This window comes from Tympanuchus pallidicinctus, unplaced genomic scaffold (genome assembly GCF_026119805.1).
Source record: "Tympanuchus pallidicinctus isolate F22 unplaced genomic scaffold, pur_lepc_1.0 scaffold8, whole genome shotgun sequence".
In the NCBI taxonomy this organism is placed as follows: Eukaryota; Metazoa; Chordata; class Aves; order Galliformes; family Phasianidae; genus Tympanuchus; species Tympanuchus pallidicinctus.
In genome coordinates this window covers 11,532,493-11,549,454 of record NW_026294802.1, presented here as the reverse complement: position 1 = coordinate 11,549,454, position 16,962 = coordinate 11,532,493, and the positions used below count along the sequence as shown (strand labels likewise).

General features: G+C 42.0%; 1 protein-coding gene across 1 annotated transcript in view; it reads left to right on the top strand.

The window, feature by feature from the left end:
• Positions 1 to 8,732: 8,732 nt before the first annotated feature.
• SYN3 (synapsin III) overlaps positions 8,733 to 16,962 on the top strand; it is a 199,626-nt gene continuing 191,396 nt past the window's right edge. Inside the window, exon 1 of the mRNA XM_052669016.1 lies at positions 8,733 to 8,855. The gene's annotated coding sequence lies outside the window, so the exon portion shown is untranslated. The remainder of the gene's footprint in view (positions 8,856 to 16,962) is intronic.

Sequence of the window (16,962 nt, the reverse complement as noted above, 5' to 3'; positions counted from 1 at the left end):
GTATGGAGAAGAAGCCCCAGTACAGTAAATTGTTGCAGCTCTTTTCAGAAAAATACAAACCTCTCTAAATGGTTTCCTGGCAGTGCTTAACATGTAATTGCACTCAGGATATGTTATACTTCTGCTTTGAATAATGGAACTAACAGAGGTTGCATGACTGATCTCACAGAAAGGGCAGGCACTACAGCATTTGGGGTTCTCTTGTGTTTCCTCCTCTGTGGGGTCTTTCACAGAATCACAGAATCACCCGGGTTGGAAGGGACCTCAAGGATCATGTAGTTCCAACCCCCCTGCCTAGCAGGGCCACCAAACATACACATTTAGATCAGTGCCTGCTCAGGAGCTGAGCTGAAGGAGTACTTAATGAATGAAGAGTTTATGTGAAAAAGAGCATTTGTGGTGGAGAGGAGGTTCAGGGGAGACCTTATTGCTCTCTACAGTGATCTGGAAGGTGGTTGTAACAACGTGGGTGCCAGCCTCTTCTCACGTGTAACAGCAATACAGGTAATGGCCTCAAGTTGCACCAGAGGAGGTTTAGGTTGGATACTAGGAATCATTTACTCTCAGAGAGTGATAAGGAGTTGGAACAGGCTGCCCAGGGAGGTGGAACATCCTGGAAGTGTTCCAGAACTGTGTGGATGTGGCAGTGAGGGACATGGTCAGTATGCATGGTGGGGATGGGCTGATGGTTGTACCAGGTGATTTTGAGGTCTTTTCCAACCTTAATGATTCAATGATTTTATGACTGAGCCTGATGTCATCCAGGCATTGTCAATTCAAAAGCATAAGGAACTAGGCAGCGAACTGTACTATATATACTCTATACTGTATGTATATATATGTGTATATAAACTTAAAACCCATGAAAATAAGAAAGACATTCATCTTTTGTTGAAAGACTGTGTTATTTAGTCAGGCAGTCATTTAGGTAGCAGCAGCAGCAGAAACAATCAGGAAACAGAGAAGACCCCAATTGTAGAGATCAGTGCAATGTTTGAACAGTAGATGTCATAGAATCATAGATACAAAAATATTATCCTGGCTGTTCAGGAGACAGGATTATCATTTGTCCTTGCTTAAGCATATTTGCAGGACAGTACCAGTGAAAAAAAGTGAAAATTGATGGACTGTCATTGTCTATCACTCATGCTTTGGAGACGTAAAATGCATCACATTTGTTATTGCTAAGGCTGTAAACAGTCTTAATCTCTATCACAGCCTCTAAAGCCAGAGCTGTTGCTTTAGGAGACTGTAAAAATGTACTTACGTGGCACAGAGCAGTGTGCTGCAGGACCCTGAAACTGGGGCTGCTGCAGTAGAACAGGGATCAGGAAGAGTTGAGATTTGAGAGTCCACATTGGTGGACTCCTCATCCCTAATGGTCTAGAACTGCACCTCACACAATGCAGATGGGACTGGATATAGATCTGATCTGCTGTAGGTACTCTTCTGTTCTGCTGTACTGCTCCATGTAGACATGTCCTGAAAAGTGTTAGGGTTACTCTGTTAGATTCCAGAAAATTATCTGCAGAGAAGAACAAGCTATTTCCAAAGTTAACCTGAGGTCACATTACTTATAATGAACCAGAGGATACATGAGGGCTACCAAGAGTGGTCAGTTTGTATGCTGTTCTTGTGTGGCTTTCGTCCTTACAGTTTTGCCTAGTGCTGCAGCAGATGCCCTGTTTTCTCTCAGTTTCATTCAAGTCTGCCACTGCTGCCTCCCTTCCCTTTAACATACTTTTAGAAAGGTGTTTAGCCAATAGCAATAGGGAACACATTCGTATTTTGCCTCTCCTATCAAATCAACGAGTAGTCTTTAATTAAAACATTATTTTTCTGTGAATGTGTTCTGTGGTTTCGTTTTATAGCCTTACAAGTAGCTTCTCATTTGATTCCTACGCCCCTGGGAAGTGAACTATATTGAAATACAGTGGTTACTTGCCCACTGAAGATTGCTATTTGAAAAGCTCCCCTAGGATGTATACTCTCTTGAAAGAATTTATTCCCTCCCCTTTCTTCTTCCTCTTATTAAAGGAGCCTGCATGGCTGCATCAAGGTCCCCTTGGATTGCCCCCAGACTTCTGTTTCTCTGCCTCCTTTCCACACATAGCTCTCCCCTTTAGCCCCCTCTTCATTCCTCTCACCTCAGCCTTCATTTTGTGATTTCAGGCACATTTCTCTGCAGAGCCCAGCTGAGCTGCTGTGGCTAATGCTGTGTAAGAGCACACAGCTGAGGTCTTCACTTTATGTAGAAAAATTTTTGCTTCCATCCAATTTATCTAATTCTTTCACATGTTGTTTATTTATTCTAAATTCTAGATCTAATAATGGGGAAGATCATTAAGAAAATTAGTGAGGTTGCCAAGAGTCATAATTCCATAATTCCCTTCCCATAATAACAAGAACACCTTGATGTAAAAAAAAAGAACAAACAAAAAAAAGCTGAAATAAGTTAATCAGAGCATCTGTTTTGTATTTTTTAAAAACTCTTAGATACTACACTGAAGAGGTGTTTAAAACACACTGAACAGGTTGCCCAAGGAGGCTGTGAACACCCCACCCCTGAATTCAAGGCCAGGCTGGATGTGGCTCTGGGCAGCCTGGTCTGATGGTTGGCAACCCTGCCCATGGCAGAGGGTTGAAACTAAATGATCATTATGGTCCTTTTCAACCCAGGCCATTCTATGAAAAGGAGAAATTAGACAAATTAGCAAAAAAACCCTTTATTCCTAAATCCTAGTTTCCTTTTCTTAATCATGTTAAACTTTGATTTTCGTCTCAAATAACTGGAAACATACCATTGAGATTTTCATTATGGAGCATTGCTTTGGTCTTCACGCCTCTGTGGAAAAGGCAGCAAGCCAAACTGTGACCTTAGAAGACAGAAGAGGCTTGCATGTACCAGAAAATAAATACTGGGGACAAAAATCAACTGTCTGTATTGTGCTGCTGGAGAACCCAAGAAGAAATCAGTTTCTTACAGCTAATGTAAGCTGTCAACTTGAAGGCAGGATACAGCTGTTGAAGCAAAGCTCAGCAAGAACAGTGGGATTCAACAGTAGAAGATTTTCAGTCATGAAATACCTTCTTGCTATCAAATAAAACCTCACTCAGTCAGGTAGATGTACAGGAGGAAGAAAAAGCATTTCCCTTTTCAGCTAAGGATAACATCTGGGTCCAGTTCTGACTGGGTCATTTAGATCAGTAATTCAGTAATTTGCGTTGCCCATGCATTAATAGCAAGTGGCTAATTAGTAAAGGCAGATTCTAATCTGCTCCCAGATTCCCAAGACATTTAAGAAGATACAATACATAACTATACAGGTTCAGTGTCTGCAGTGAATGCTATCAGGTTGGATGGCCTCAGGGTACAGCCATTACCGCTTTAGGCACAACACTAGATAATAAAAATTGGAAAAATCTCTTAGAAACCAATGGCTTTTTTTGGCATGATGTATGGAGGTAGGGTGAAAATAAGATTTTGTTGTGTGGCAATAAGTCTCAAAAATACTCCCAAGCTGCTGAAAAACATCAATAATTCAGTGTGACTACAGGAAACTAAAAGTGATATTGAAGTTGCTCAGTGTCTTTGTTTCTTTTTGTTCTTGTTAGGTTCAATCCTGCACATAGTGAGATTCTGAAAATCAGCCTTTCCTTGAAAGCAAAATCACAGGTGTGTCTAACTTTCCAAACATTTTTTTTACCTGACTCTGTACCTGTGCTTAGCTAATGCCACCATTTTTAAATCCAAATTGCATTTTGAAATACTAATTATGTCATTTCAGTGTATAGTACTCTGCAGCTTCAAAGATCAGATCTCATTTTTTTTTCGTTCATAATACTGAGGTTTATCCACCAATATAAACTCTGATGGTGGGAATTTGGGTAGACTTGGGAGATGAGACAGCATCTTCCACACCAAGTTAGCCAAAGTACTTCATGGAGGAAGTATGGAGCTTTCCATTTCATTTTCTAGTGGCTGTTCGTACTCCTTACCTAAAGGTGCCCAAGCTTTCATTAGCAGATTATTGGTGAAATTTTTATGTGTCTTTGGTGTTTGTCCTATGGGACACATTGTTATATCAGTGCTATAAAGATAGGGATGTGGCCAGCCACAGAAGTGATCCTCAGAGACATCCTGAAATGTATTTGGGGTATCTGGCATTGAAAGATCTCCTGCTGTACAGGCTGTTGACATTTATGCTTCAGCTCTTTAAATTATTGATCTGCTGAACTGGCAGAGAACAACTGAACCCCAAGAATGCTCAGAAGCAAGCTTGGAATCAGTGGAGAGTCATTTTTTGTCATTATGGGTGCACATGCCCTTTCACTATAGCCAGTAGCATCACTTCATGGTGAGACATTGCCTCTGTGGCCAAGGCCATATTTTCTTTTTGAGGATTTTCTAGGAAAGAAAGCCCACACAGTGCCTTACGGGGTGGTTTCCTCCAGGATGCTCTCCAGTCCTTTTTGTAGTTGCTTGGCAACCAGTAAAGGCAGCAAAAGGAGGAGGAGGAGGATGTGAGAACATGGAGGCACCTGAAGAAAAAAATTCTCTGGGGTACTGTACTATTTAGGATATTGCTGATACTAACATAGGATGAGGGTATGTCTCTCCTTCTTCTGAACTTCGGGAGGTGGAAAACTACCCAAGAATAAACAAGAATATTCTCCTCACTTTGGAGACTTCCACAGCCTAAAGAACAGTTTTTGGCAAAATTTGGCAGGGTGGTAAGAGGCAGTGTACTTGTTACTCATGGAAAAAAAATAAAAACAAAAACAAACAACAAACATAATTATTGCATGTTATTGTCTCACAAAAGCATAGTTAGACAAACTACATCTTTCTTTGACATCTTACTGCTATGATATTTGACACGGCAAGAATAATCTGCAACCAATAGCATTATAGAAAGTTGTTAAGGTCAAGTATGGTATAAGTAGTTATTATTGATCTCTTTCTAGATTAAGAAACAATAGTTGAAAGGTCCTGAAAAGTTAACAAAAGTTGTAAGTTGGTCTTACTAAAGAATGAAAAATTCGTCTAGTTAGGATCATGTGCGAGGCACTGAAGCATCTTTTCAGTGGTGTAGTAACATCCTTCTTATGGAGATTACCACACATATATGCAGTAGCACTGAATTCTCAGCATAATACCTCAATCTGACTAGGTAAAATGCAGCTCATCCCAAAGGCATCTCACTTCAGAAAAAGTCATCCCAGACACTAGCAAGGAGTCTATTCTTGCCCTAATATTCACCATATTTATTTCTGTGGAACCTACCACTTGAATGCCTTTGCTGCTCTTACACCATCCCAAGAGCACGTTTGCCAAGCTGACAGCTGTTAATGAGGGTGTCACAATATATTCAGCATGAAAAAAATGCTCACTCCAACCTCTGATCTCTGCTACATGTTGTGAGTCCAAAACAAGCCTTTTTGATTTCTGTGCAGTCTGATCTAGTCTTGCTGTTACAATGTCAGTAGCTAATAATGGTAATTTGCAAGTTAAGGGCTTTGGTAAAATACCAAGGAGAAAGAAAAGATAAATAAAAGACAGACACACACATAAAAAAGAAAAAAAGACTCTTTGCAAGTCAACTCCTTTTTTATATTCTGATCCAACCTATCAGAGGTTGTATTAGCAACGTGTAACAGTGATACTCAGACATTGGGAAGACAACTCCATCAAAAGATCAACATCCAGCATAAGGCAGACTATCAATCAGGCTTGGAAATCAGAGGTTAAACAGGATATCAAAGACTCAGTGGACTTCACCTCAAAATTTCTCCTTGATTTTCTTAGAAGATGAGCTATAGAAAAAATATTCAACTGAAAACAAATTATATGGAGAGCTAGCATTGATGGAAAATGTTCTATTAAGTTTTTAATTCCTGCCAAAATCTCTAGTACTCTGTCTTCCATTTGCTCAACATGTTAGCTTCTTCAGACATCATTCATTCTGCTTTTTTCTTCAACTTGCCATTTTCTTCTCAAATTTGCTTTAATTCACTTCTTGGAACAGGTGGAAGACTTTGCTTAGCCTACTCCAGCTTTCAGATAGTTTCCACAGACTGCAGCAAGGACTCTCCCTCCCTATTTTCTCTATGAATTCTGTGATCCACCTTCTGTATTCGGTGCTTGTCCACAAGGAAGCCTCATTCCATTTCTCCCACCCCACCTCTTTGTGCACTATTGCTGCCACTGCTGTGGCTCTGTGAAGCTCTCAGCTGAGCACCTTTCACCACAGCTACGTTCACAGGAGAGCTGGCAGAGGTGGCTTATACTTTCTTTAGCCAAAGCTTGTCTCCAGAATATTAAACCCTTTGTCAGAGAGGATTTGATGCTAGGAATTAACTTGAAAGAGGTTTGATAACCAAAGTCCATACTCATAATGCAAAGCTTTCCATTGAAGAGCTTTCCCCCTCCTGAGCATCTCCTGAATTTTGAGCAGATTTTCTGGTAGTCATGGCAACTGCCTAATTTGCTCTCTTTTTGTGATTTAAGTAAGCATCATGTAAAAACTCTCCAATAAATGCTGCTAAAATACCCTGAGTTTTGGTATTGGGCATCTTGCCACGTGACTTAATTTAATCACTCTGAAGCTATCAGTAAGTGCATAATTCAAGACTTCATTTAGCACAGAAGCTCTTAAAAGTTTGGAAGGCTACAAGGGAAAGAGGGAGAAAACAGCAGCTGCCATTCTTCGAAAGTATAAAATCTTCAGGAGCAGGAAGGCAGTTTTTTGAGAAAACCACTGGTCTGTCACTAGTGATCTGTGTTTGTAGCCAGGCTGGTACTTGGGTGTAGCTTCAGGGAGGTTGAGAATTCAACCTTGTGTCTGTGCTGCCTCTGGAGATAGAGTTGAGGGCTGTTCAGCCAGCCAGTCTAGCAAATGAGCCAAGAATAACAGCTGAATGAAGAAGTTTGGGCTTTGGTGCAAATCTGAACCTCATACTGACAGAATCACAGGATCACAAAATCACTGTTTGGAAAAGACCTCTAAGATCACCTGGTCCAACCATCATCCTATCCCCACCATATTACTGACCATGTCCCTCAGTGCTACATCCACACAGTTCTGGTACACCTCCTGGGATGGTGTACTGGGTAGATAGACTCTTCTGGGTCAATACTGACACTCACGGGAGAAGCTGAGTAAAGAGAATGTTCTTGGACCCCAAGGGAGGCAAGCTCCTGTAACAAGAAGAAAAATGGTCTCTTCATGTGGATGTTCCATTCTTGGAGGTGTTTAAGGCCAAGTTGCATGGGACCCTAAACAATCTGATCTACTACTTGATCTAGCAGTTGGCAACCCTGCCTTTAGCAGTGGGTTTGGAACCTGATGATCCCTGATGTCCCTTCCAATGCAAGCCATTTTATGATTCTGCTATTCTGTGATTCATCCTGCCTGTTTAAATTATAGAATCACAGAGTTAGAGAATATCCCGAGTTGGAAGAGACCCATGAGGATCATTGGGTCCAGCTCCTCCAAATCTCAATTATAATGATATGATTTGCAAGCACCACACTTGTAGGCAAATATTAGCAGTAGCTTTAAACATTGCTGTGAATGGTGATTAAAAACTCCTGCTTTCTGCTTGGTCTGGATGGCGTAGTCCCACTTTGCTCCTCAGTTGCCAGTGTTGGTCCCATGACAAAACCTTCAGACAAGTAAAGGGCTTTCTTAACATAGAATGTAGTATCCCTGTCGCTGCAGAGGAAGCTGCAGTGCTGTGTAACTCTTCAAATAAGGCTTCATTTGTAGAGGACTATGTTCATCTGGGGGAAAACTGCTTCTCAGGAAAGAGATGTATGATTGGTTTCTGCTATGCTACAAATTTCTGTTCGGAAGAGGAAAAAAAGAAAAAGAAAAAGAAAAAGAAAAAGAAAAAGAAAAAGAAAAAGAAAAAGAAAAAGAAAAAGAAAAAGAAAAAGAAAAAGAAAAAGAAAAAGAAAAAGAAAAAGAAAAAGAAAAAGAAAAAGAAAAAGAAAAAGAAAAAGAACAGCTTAGTCATTTGTTCTGAGGGAAAACTACCGCTTTGGTGTGTTGTTTTTTTTATGATGTGAGGATGCAGACTCCCACCAGTGGAGTGTGAAATCACAGTCCCTGAGCGATGCGTACATGCGCCTTTCAGGAACCACGTACCTGCATCCCCTGGGTGTCTGAGCTGATGGGATGATAGCACAGTTGCTGAATGGAGGATATCATGGAACGATACAGTCTGTCCAATTTCCTTGTAATCTGCTTGTCTTGTCACTCCCTTCTGCAGAACAGTTGTTTTTTTTCTTTTGTCTTGCATTCAGGAAAGATGCCAAGTGACTGATGCTGTGTGCGGTACCACTTTGCCTGGGCAGACATCTCTGCATCCACCAAGATCGTGATGACCATTCACAGGGAAAACACAGTGTTGTGGGATGGTTGAACAGCAATAAAAAAGAGGATTCTGTGGCTTTAGGGAAAAGAGAACAAGAGAGACAGACTAGGGAACACAAGTAGGTAATGTGAGGTCTCTTTTTCAGCGGTGACAGATTCTGGTTTCTTTACCCTCATCTCTTTGATAAGAGAAAAGCCTGCCAGTGGGGGTGAAACTTGTGACACCAGAGCCTGCACACCCTTGTTGTTTGACTAAATTATTCATCCTGTTCCTGTGATAATATAGTTATGAGGAGGAGCCTAATTGAATTTACTGTCTGGCTTTGGCCAATAGGGAGATAAGGATCCAGCAGAACGGGATGACGGTGAATCCTGCCAGTGTGCTGTGAATGTGAAGCAGGAGAGACCGGCAGTTTGTGTGCAGAAGGGAAAGCGAACAGGTCCAGGGCCCCCGGATTAGCATCCCAGGGAAAGGTAAGGGGCGAGTGGGAACAGGGCTTGCTAGAATCTGACCCTGTGCCACGGGGCTGTTTTTGTTTACAGCAAAGCACTCTGCAGGCAGTGCTTTCCTGCAGGGTTTGAAGGGAATCAGAATGTGTGTGGTAGCACTTGCTCAGCATGTGAAATGTGTGCCTTTGTCTTTATATGTGCTGCAGGGCTTTATAATATCGCGTGTTTGTTATGCGTGTCTGTACAGAGATGCCTGTGTTTTGCACAGATGCTGCAGCAACCTATGAAGCCTGTGCATTATAAATGCAAGGAGAGAGAGAAAAAAGAGAAATTACCTCATGGGCAGCCTGGAAAAAAACAGTAGTGCTTTCTGGTTTGATTGAAAATGGGAATGAAGAAGCTCTTAGTGATCTGTTTGTGATCAGAAAAAGAGCAAGCGCATGTGCATTTGTCTGTACATGTATCGAATCTGCAGCGAGATGTGAAAATGGGAAAGAGGAGGTCAGACTCTAGTATTAGTCACAGCAGGTGGAAAAAATGGCAAGCAATCTGTGTAATCAGATTCTCAAACATGGAGAGAGAGTGCAAATGAGTGGGGAAGTGGATTAATCCTATCTGCAGTGGAGCAAGCTACACCTGGAAAGTGAGGCTGAGAGGCTCAAAGCAGGCTATCTACCTGGATAGGAGAACTGATAATCAAAACGTCCTGCCTGCTGGCTGCTCAAGAAATAACTGATTGTATTGCTTCCACTGATTTGCCATCTTCCTTTTCACCATACAAAGAGAAGGTGAGCAATTCCAAAGATCAGGTTGGAGACTATGAATTAACATGATCTGGAAGAACAGGAGCACATCAAGCAAATTAGCCTCTGCTCTTTCTTTTGTTTTACTGCCATTGCTCTGATAACAAGTGTCTGCATACCAGGAAGGGCTGGTGGGGGAGCTTGGATTACAAATGTGACAAGTGCCACTAAGCCATGTATGATGATGTTACAGACACAGAATTATACAATCGTAATCACATGAGTTGAAAGGAACACCAGAGGTCATGTAGTCCAACTCCCTCACAATGAACAGAGACACCTATAGCTAGATCAGGTTGCTCAGAGCAGTCCCACTCCTGCGACTTACATCTTTAACAGCAGGTGATGGTGAACCTTACCCAGCCACCAGTGAGACAGAATCTGTTGTAAGATGGTCACAGGTTTAGCTGCTTTGTGTATGTCTTAATCACCTCTTCCTTTTAAAATCAGGTTCCAAAGGGAGGTGTTAAGCCAAAGAGTGCTCAATGTTGTGAACCTGTGGAAATAAACTATTAGGGTGAACGCTGAGGGGAGTAGGCTTTTCAGCTTCCTCAGAAAGCAATAGCCAGAGGGTTCCTCCAAATAGAGTAGTAAGGCAGAGAGCCCCATAGGAGCAGCACACAAAATGACTCATGTTGGATTAACCCAACCTGTTCACTCCAAGGAAGACCTAAGCTTGAATAAGTTCTCATTCTGCCATGATACCAAATCTCTTACACTGGGGGTTAGCTTTGCCTGGCAAATCTCCTTTGTCTTCTGGGGTTTTCCCATGTGACCCAAAGATGGGAAAATGCAGACACAGTGGCTATTCCCACTGAGGAGAATCTCCCTGCTCATCATGTCCCAATTCACAAGCCCCCGAGCTATGATTCTGGAGTGGTGGGCTCAGCATGATGCCATCATCCTTCAGCTTGTGTGCATGCCCCAAGTGAGATCAAAGGGGATAGAAAATGTGTACTGTCACTGCACCAGTACAAAAATGCTCCACCTCACAGATGATGTTTGTATTTGCTGAAAGGGAATGTGCTGCAGCTTCTGGTAGGATGGAGCCATGCTCTCCCTCTAACTAGAAACAGCTTTCAGAAAAACAGGTCCAGCTTAGGACACATACTGAAAGCTAGCTTTTTTTTTTTTTTTTGTCTCTTGATTTCTCATGCCTCTTTCCTATCCTTGAGCTCCCTCAAGTCAGCAAAAAAATGGCCATTTTTGAGCTTGCCTCCAACTTGCAAAGCACAGGTAGCAACAGTGTGAGCTGGAAAAGAAAGAAAAACAAATTTTGGAAAAACTTGGAAATAAATGCTTTGGCAAAATCTTATTCTCTCTTCTTTCCTCTGCCCCCGAATAGGAGCAATAGTAGCACACTTATTCTCCTGCTCCAAAAGGCTGTGAGGCCTGCAGGTGCAAAGCAGAGGGCTGTCCTACAAAAGGGGAGATGTGCTCAGTGTGCCTGGAAAGCACACTTGAGAGATGTGCAACTTACTGTAGGAAACCTGCTTTAGCAGGGGGTCAGACTTGATGGTCCGTTCCAGCCCCTATGATTCCACGATTCTGTGAAGCTGTGCGCCTGCCTGTTTGCACCTGCATGTTTCCAGGTAACAGCACCTTCCCCAAGAGATGCACTCAGGGTTCAGCAAAGCAGCATCCCTCTGACACTGCAGAGGAGGCAGCCAGGATGTAGCACTCAGTGCCGGTTGGGTGAGTGCATTGTTTGCTGCTGCCCTCAGAGTCAACAGAGAGGCTCAGAAATGGGCAGAACGCCAGCGTATTCCCAGGGAAGCTGACGTCATTGCCAGCTCTCCAGTGCCAGACACAGTGCTGGAAACCTGAGGTTGCTTTGGCCATTAATTGCCCAGATGATTAATTCATTCAATGATATCATTTTCCTGAGTGGAGGTTACAAGGTTTTGTACTCTAGTAATGAGAGGCGTGATGGGATGCCAAACTTTGCTCTGCATTGAGGTTAATGCTAATTACAAGAAGCAGCCACAAAATCCTCATCGTTCCTCCCCTGGAAAGGGCATTATTTTTCTTTACTTTCCCTTCTTTCTCTTTGGCATTTATTTTTCTTTTACTTTTGGTGAGACGTATGAGGAATTGCTTTTCTGAGGTAAGCAGTACTGCAAATTCTGTCTAATACACTGTGCTCTTAGCTTTCAGAGCTCCTTCTTAAGCAGGTTTGTTGCTTTAATTTCAGCTCTTATTAAGGGCTCTTTCCACCTTGCAGATCTCATTCCACTATCCAAGAACTCTTTGTATTTTTGTCATTTATATTGCACAATCTGGCATACATGTATATATATACACATATATACATATGTACATGTATGATATAACAGGTTTGGATCCCACTGCACAGTGGTCCTTATTCTGCGCTGTGGCTTTCTCCCCTTGAAAGATAATGGTCTGTCTATAGGGGTGTGCTATTGCTTTCTATTCAGCTTGGAAATTCTCCAGAACACTGGCTTTTGTGCTAAACTCTCCAAAATATTTTATTGTTTTGTAACGTTTTAGGCTAAATATCACTCCTGCCACATTAACAGCTAAGCAAATAAGCACAGAATTCCCAGAAGGACAACACAGATTGCTACCTTGATCCAGATATAGTTATTAGCTGATAAAGGTGCAGCAATTTGATCTGATAATCTATCATTAGGTGAAATTGTCAACTCCACATGTCTAAGAAAACACTCCGTGTATTTTCAGAGTCACTGTAAGCCACTGTATTTTCAGAGCTACTTTCAATCAACGTCACATCTCTGCCTCCTACATCTCTCCCCCTCATCGACTCCAGTGTTTCTGTTTCCCTCTCCTTCTTCTGTGTTTTCATCTGGCTTTGGACCCCAGAGGTATACAAAGCCCTTCATCCTAAGTTTTCAAACAGACTCGGTAAGATCAAATGGAAACCTTACAGTTTCTGGATAAGCTTGTTATCTATGGGATAAAATGGTTTCCTTTCTCTTAAAGCAGTGGATAAGCCGTGCTGTCTCTCCATTCTGAATAATTTTTCACTTCTTCCCATCTTTCATGGTTTTCTGTGGTGTTCTCCTGTCTTACTGAAATACTAGAAAATGTCAAGGAATTTTTCTGAAGCACTGACAAACAGTAGAATTCTGATTAGCAATTGTTGCCAGTTTGGTATAAATTTATAATAGGGTTATCAAGGAAAATTAAGTGATGATGCAGATCTGACAATATCTGTATTAGTGGCTGTCAGGCTCCAGACTCATCTGTTGTCTGTTTAATGAGAAGTAAGCCTATGGTGGCTGCGCAGATCAAACGCCAGAGCAAGGGTGTAGCGTAACTTGCTGGCACTAGCAGGGTACAGTGGCCACAGGACAGGCGGCCCAGAGCATGCATCTGCAATTGAGACCCTGCTCTTAAATAATGAGATGGTCTTAGTTTTAGTGAAGCAGTAAAAGAGTCTGTGACGTGGACTTCCAGATGAAAATGATCTTTTGTTTGGGTGGCAGCGTTCTGTTGCAAAGCATTGAATTCTGCATTGCCACTACAGCAACCCAAAGGGGAAGGAAGGATCGCTTGCACAGAGTGGTCTGTGCACTTGTGGTGGGCTATCATGGGAGAAAACAAAGCATGAGGTGGGAAAGACCCCTTTTTCAGGCTTACTGAAGCTGGGAGCATTGTGCTCAAATCACTTCTGCAAGAGTGGCAGTCGTTTTTAAAGGGAAATTCAATTTGCTATAAACTGTCAGGCTGAAATATGAACAAGACAGACAGCTGTTGTATTGTTCGATAATTCATCATGAGGAACCGTGACAGTGGTGTTGCCTTCCTATGGGCCAGATGCAGAAGTCTGAGTTCATGTAAAAGAGAGGAGAAGTAATGAAGGGCTGGAGAGATGGGGGAAGAGCTGTAGAAAGCAGGGCGGGGGGATGTTGTCTTTTTTCTTCAAAGAAAAAAACTTGATTTTTATGAAACATTTCAGCTTTGGGCTGATTTATTTCTTGCTCTCAGCAAGAACCAGTGCCAGCATTTCTTCATTCTGTACCTCAGCTGGGAAGCTTAGAGAAGCACTGATTTACTTATTTCATCTCACACACAAGTGAGAGCACATAATAATTCCTTTCAAAGTATTAAACCAATGTCTTCCACAAGTTCTTCATCATTTGAAATAGTTATTTGTTCAACTCCCTCAAGTGTAAAAAGAGGGTTAGCTCAGGCCTTACATTTTCATTTCCAGTTTTATTTTAATTGGCAATAGCACAAACATAGAAGGAAATGTATCTTAATTTGCTAATTCTAGTCCTTTAAAGTCATTACTCTGCATAAGAAAAGATTCTAGGAAAGCACTTTTTTGTAGAGGTGACAGCTGAAATCAACATTATTCAGAGCAGAGTAAGGATCCCACTGGTATTTCATTCCCAGCCAAGTGAGTAAAGAAAGTCACACTTTACTGGGACCCAGGATACCCAAACCTTGCACAAGGAAACAACCAGAGCTGCTTGCACCATGTTTCCTGTGTAGCCAAAACAAGATACTTTTAATAAGGAAGGAGTGGAAGGCTCTCACCAGCCCTATATGAACTTGATAAATAAATGCAAAAATATTTACTATTAGAAAAGCAAAATCAAACACTGCAGAGCATTCAGCTCCATGTTGAATCAAACCTTAAAAATTTGCCATTTAAAATATAGTGGCACTCTTTTTTTTTTTTTTCAAAATGTATTATTCTTAATGTAGGATATTTTTGCCCTGTATGGTTGTACATCAAGTAAACCCATCCACTACACTGCTGTCGTCCTCCCCAACTTTCATCTGCTTCTTGCTGGACTTACAAGAAGGTTGAGCAGCCCTGTAGCACCTATAGGAAAATATCAAAGATTTTCTTGGCTCAGGAACACTTTTGCTTGACATTGCAAAGCAAACTGGTAAACACCAGGGAAAGGTGCTGAAAAACAGAGACTCCTTGGAGAAAGAAGTTGAGAAAAGCAGGTGTTTTCTCATTCAGCGTAGCAGCACAGCACAGTTGGGTTTAGCCACAGTTATAGAAAAGTAGTGAAAAAATATGGAAATCTGGGGAAAAGAGTGATCATGTGGGCCTGTAGGTGACAGACTGAACACAACACTGATGCACTGTGCCTATCATAGAATCATAGAACCAATAAGGTTGGAAAGACCTCTAAGATCACCTGGTCCAACCATCAGCCCACCCCCACCATGCCCACTGACCACATCCCTCAGTGCCACATCCACACGGCTCTGGAACACCTCCAGGGATGGTGACTCCACCACCTCCCTGGGCAGTCTGTGCCACTGCAGCACCTAGGGACAGAGTGCACAATGCACTTGGGTAGGGAAATGCACCCAACACCAGTCTGCTTTCTCAAGTGGGTCTCACAAAACCAAAGACCAAAGGGCTGATGGGTTAGGAAGCATTTATTCTTTCTTAGCCCTGAAATATTTGGTTTTGCTGCTTAAAGATGAGACTTGGTGTCTGTATTTCCTGTCTGTTTGCTAAAGCATTAAAGCACTTTGGAGAGAGGTGTTGGATGAAATACTGCACTCCCTCCAGCAGCTGAAGCCATATTTTGCTCAATGCATCTATCTAAAATAGGCCATTGTGTATTTAGCTAATCTTGCAGGCAGGCTTTCTTCCTTCAGCAGCCTTATGAAGCTTCTTTTAACAGCAGAGAGAGGAGTAGGCGAGGCATAGTGTGCTGTTCTATAATAAAACCAAAAGAGACTGGCAGGAATTAGCATGGTGGTTACCCTGTCTTATTCTTGGCAACCTTAACAATACAGCAGAGCCTTTCAGCCAGGGTTTCCTCTTCTAGTCCCTATGGGGACTAGATTCAAGTGTGAGAGTTTCTTTTCTTGAAAGCATTCACTGCTCCAGCTCCACAGAAACATGAGGCATAAGAGGGGAGGGTGCCTATCAAGACCTCAAGCTGACAGCCCCTATTAATGCACAGGGAGATTTTTCAAGGAAGATCCTTCGATGTCTCAAACTGTTGGTCACAGGTCATAGGCCTCTGTCTTTTCATGTCATACCTCTGCCTTGAAAGAAAGAGGCAGTTCTTGTTGAGCCCTGCAGTCAGATGGCATCTCTATCATCCCCTCCCTTGGAGCAGCCCACAGAATGAGCAGGATGGTGCTTTTGATTACCCTCAGTGTTGACACATCTTCTGAAGTCACCAGATGGTGCCACCCGAACAAGTGATGCCAGCCATGCAAGATTGTCTGCCCTTCACTGTGGTCAGAAGGGGAGAGGGATGAGATCTGAGCCTAAAACGTTTAATGACTTCATTGAGAATCCTGTTCAAACTAATGGGAAATTTGCCTGAGCTAGAAGGGAAAGAATGGACCAAATGCTTGCTAAGATATTTTTTGGTTAAGTAAGTAGCACTGCAAGTTTTCTTCTACTCTCTGTTCTGTTAACTTGCACAAAATGTTTGAGTTTAGTAAGTATTCCAAGAAAAGCAAAGATGTAATCAGATGAATATATAAGACACAAGCTTCTGCATTGCTGTAGCATTTCATCTGTCAGATAGAAAAGGTTTGCAGTCAGATTTGGTAGTCTGGGAAAAATAATTATGATAACATACTGTAAATTGTGATGTCCCAACCTCACAGATCTCCCTCAACGCCACTGTAAGGATCCAGTATGTTTTCAGTGCAACATCTCTCCATTGAAAAACCGCAGCCCATCAGCTGTGAAGGCAGGCTATAGTAATGCCATATTTGAAAATTTGTTTAGAAAAGAAAGCTTAGGAATGAATGGAACATTTGGTGCTCTACTTACATGTTGTAAGAAAATTTGAAATATTTCTTGTGCTGTTTTGGAGGAAAAATTATTTTGAATATTTCCTTAAAACAAACCGTCTGGTTTTCAGCCTACTATGGATAATACAGGAATTTTCAACCATGCCATTCTTAGTCCAGCTCCATATTCTTCCCATACTACATTGGCTGAAAAGTCCTTTGCACTTCCATTTGGAAGAACAAATACCTTCAGCTCTGCCTCTGACACCCTGCCTTTCGATTCCTGTGATTGCTGTGATCTCTGAGAACCCCAAGATAATTTAAACCAGGGTTTAATTTGTAGTGAGACATTTATAACTGCAACCTTCTCCAGAACTGCCTACATCTTGGACTAACAGAAGTAATACGTGGTTACGATGCTGTAAGACCAGTATACTTTCTCAGAGTACAATGGGCGTTGAAAAGTGAAAAGACTCTAGGAGCTCTCCATAGTTGTCTAGCCTTCTAGGGGTACATTTTTGTGCTTAGTTAGTGATAGGGCATAGAGGACAAGGGGTAGGTAGTAAAATCTTTGCTTTTTTGAAGGAGACTACCGCACAGGACTGTTT